We start from the raw sequence: 4,194 nt of genomic DNA, 5'->3' as shown, positions 1-4,194 counted from the left end.
GGTACAATGCTTTTCCCTTCACAGCTCTCGTATCATCAATATGGAAAAAAAATTGCAGGCTATTTAAAAGAAGAAATGGGAAAAAATTTTAAATGTAGTTGCATTCTTGGAGATCAGTGAGCTCATTTTCATGCACTGAATTAAAAAAAAAAAATTGACACCAGTATAAGGCTTATTAGTTTAAATAGAGACAGAATATGTATCCAAGATTCTGTTTCAAAGTGAATTTTTCACTTTTCTCTATAATTTTGTTTAAAATGTTCTTAAATAGGCTTTTATTTTTGTACTTTGCTGGGGGAGGGGGCAGCTCATTGACTTTGAATGTTCTGTAGATCAGACTCTATGGTTGCAAGCAACAGATAGCAACTCTGAGTAATTTCAGCCAGAAACGTATTCAGTTAGCCAAAGAATTTGGCTCACAAGAGAAGGCGCATGATATTGCTTTATTTGACCCGATATTTCAAGTACTCTTGGGATCTACCTCTGGCTTCCTCACTAAACCCTTATAAATGGATTCAGACCTAGAAGTCTGGGGTAAAGTGGCTTGAAAGTCCTGTGATGTCGAAAACACCCAGGCTAGGAAAATAGCTTCAAATCTCGCTGCGTAAAGACTGCCTAATGTTCAATACACCAAATAATCAATAAAGGGGATTATTATCTTTACTTAAATAATGAACATTTTGCTAAATTCATTCCCTGAGTTTTCTTGTGGTTATTGTTGAGAAATTCTAAAACGAAAAAAAAAATTCATAGAAAATATTATGCATAATCATTTACCCAACAATAGGATTTTTAAATTGTTTTAATTTGGTCATACCAGTTTTATCTGTTTTCATACAATCACTAACCTATATTAGAGATAAATTTGAAGTCACTATCCCCATATCTAGTTACTGTCTCTCCCCCTGAGTATTATGAACTGAGTATGTACACCTGCGATCTTTCTAACACATTTGTATATACATGTATGTGCATTGTTGATGAGCATGCAGCATTTTTGTGTTTTGTTATATTAATGGTACCATACATTTTTGTATCATACTATTGTTTTATAATCCTCTTATTATTGTGCTTTGAGATTAATTTTTAATACATTAATTTTTGCTAATTTATTTTAACTGGTATGCTATATCCCATCTTATAAAGATAAAATATCTTACCAATCCCCTATGGCTGATCACTTAAGTTTGTAAACATTCATTTGTTGTTTTTACCAGTAATGCTACAATAAACATTTTTGTATGTATCTTTTTGTGCACACATCTAAGGGTTTTTCTAGAAATATAAATTCTGGGCTATAAGGTATGAGCTTTTTCTTATTTTGCTAGATAACTATGAATTGTTTTTCAACCTATATTAATTTTAAAACAAGACTTTGGGTGATGAACACACAATGCAATATATAGATGATGTATTATTAAATTGTACACTTGAAATCTGTATAATTTTATTAACCAATGTCACTCCAATAAATTTAATAGTAAGTATCCTCGAAGATTAATTTTACTGATCTCTACAATTCTTAGGCATACGTTCCTCTGTTTGCTTGTACATCACAGAGGCAAATCTTTCTAATAGATAATAAGAAAATGAGTAGTAAGATACAATGTCTTTTTTCTCAGTATTACAAGTTTATGTAATGATTTAACTTGCCAATGTATTCACTTTTCCTTGCAAAGTAATTTTGCTGTATTTCTGGAGTCCCTTTTAAAAGTCCTGAGAAAATGCTTACTCATAAAAATCAAAGACAGATTTTCTTTTGGAAAAGTATCTCCAAATTTACCAGCACAAATAGGCAGAGCCAGGAGCATTTCTGTAAAGGTTTGGGAAAATAAAACCTAATTAAAATGACTAAAATTAGACAAATAGAAATCCCTTGGTCAAGAGTTTTAAAATATATTTTGGAGATTTTAATAGGGCAGAACATTTGATTATACCAAAAAAAATAGCATTAATTAGATATGAAAGAGAATTTTTCACAATGGCTGGTACGTGGAGATATATTATATATATGTATATTATATACATACATATATAAAAAACATATTTCCTTTTCATCTCTTCACGGAAAGGCTTTTTATTTTATCCCACTGTTTTCATCTGCTTGGTCAAGAACTGTGGAAAAGTAGCAATTTGGGTTGACCGGTATTTCTGTTGGATTCTGACAATAAAACATAAGCTATTCTACAACATGGGAGACTTGGTGAACTTGATTTATCTAATAAAAGATACTGTGATTTATTTTCCATCTTTTTTTTCTTATTTCTCATGAAATGATTTTCTAAACATCCATTTTATAAAAGCAGAATGGATATGTTACTTTCCACACCCCTCCTCACAACTTGGGCTGGCTAAGCAAAGTCAAGCAGGGATGCAAATCTAAGGGTGAGTGTGCGTGTGTGTGCGTGCGTGTGTGTGCGTGCGTGTGTGCCCAGTAGGTGCCTTGCTTCCCTCACTGCTCCCTCCCATTCTGAAGGAGAGGAAACGCCTCCTTATAGAGCAAAGACCCTTTCTGGCGACCAGCCAAATGTACCCTGCGCCCTTGGAGAGGGGAATACTTGAGGTCTTAGGGGCAGATAGTCTCCGGGGAGAGCAAAGTGGGTCGGTTAATGTAAAGAAACATATACTTGGCCTGAATATTTGCCTGTTTCCACTTCTGCAGTGCACTGACTTTCCTTTCAGCTCTGCTACAGAATTCGGGTGACTTAGTATGAAGTTCTCAACAGTTGAGCTTTCTAGACATTAGAATGGAATTTCTCCTGATAAGCTGAATTCTTTGTCAACACTAGGCCAATGAGCTGCTATGGAAGTGCTTGGATGGATGGCTGTTTCGACTGGGAAGGTGTCCGTGGTATTTTGTCAGATGTTTCTAATAGTAACGTACTATGATTCTATCAATTTGTAAAAGGGAGAAACAAGTTCGGCTCAGTCGGTGGAAAAAGCATCAGAGGAGCAGCCGGTCTGAAAGACCAGAGATAAGTAAAATTGTCATGTGCGATGACATAGGTGAAGGGCAGTTTGGTCAGAGGATGAACCTGAACACAGGTACAACGGTGACGATCAGCCTGAGGTATGAAGTTCTAGGTCAACGACCGCTCCACAGCAAGGCTGGGATTAGGGACCATGTTCCCCTAGTCCTGGGTGCCTGTTCTACTTTGTCACCAGAGTGGGAGGGAGAAAGTTATGTCATTCGCACAACTTTAGGCAAGTTACTTATCCTTTATAAAGAAAATATAAATTTGTATTTTTAAAATATACTGTATATTGCACATAAATATATAGATGATTTAAAAAATAGAGGATTTTCTAAGGAATAGATGATAACATAAATAAAATATAACAGAAAATGTGATTTTTATGTTGGCATATATTAAACATTAAATAAGTACCAGAAGATATATCTCCAGACTCTATGTTATTTACCCAACTGCTAAGGACAAACTCATGTTTATTAATTCAATTTAGGGATATAAATTCTTTATGAAACCATCACTACATTCAATATCCTCATTATCCCTAACAAGAATATATCTATAAGGTCCTTAAGATAATTTGAAATAACTACCTGAAGGTTAAAGGTAGATATCTTAATCAAATTATGGTTTGAATCAGTAGCAACTTAACAGTTAATTACTTTTAACCGGGCAAAAACAAAACAAAGATTTAGACGTGCGCGCACACGTACACACACACATAACACACACAGAAAAGCTGAGGTTTTGCCTCCCAGGCAAGTCTGCTGTTAATGTACTTTTACATTCTTCTAACTATGATCTAGTAGCGCTCACTTGCCTTAAGTAAACCGCCTCTTTTCAACCAAAACTGAGCAGAACATTCATTCAATTTCATGGTGTTTCAACATGCACCTTTTAGAAATGACAAAGCAAGAAAAACTAACCCCAAATCAACGACCGAAGCCCGTTAAAGTAGTCTTGTCCGCATACTTTGGCTTCAGGTGGATAACAAGCTTCGGAGAACAAAAGTAACATGAACTGGGCTATGTGAGATACAGGCTTGTGGCTGACGTGCTCCTGTGTGGCCCACTCAGAACTCGCATGGTAGCTAAAGTGTTGCCGACGTGTGCGTCACACGCAGGTCAGCACTTCTTGGATGTCCAAGTAGACAAAGAGGTTCAGAAGTCCTGAATCTGGAAACTCTAAGGAGTACAAGGCCAAGTCAGTGTGCCATTGAGAA

This window comes from Pteropus vampyrus, unplaced genomic scaffold (genome assembly GCF_000151845.1).
Source record: "Pteropus vampyrus isolate Shadow unplaced genomic scaffold, Pvam_2.0 Scaffold127, whole genome shotgun sequence".
Lineage (NCBI taxonomy): Eukaryota > Metazoa > Chordata > Mammalia > Chiroptera > Pteropodidae > Pteropus > Pteropus vampyrus.
The sequence above is the reverse complement of the archived record's forward strand: the minus strand, read 5'-3'. Positions refer to the sequence as shown.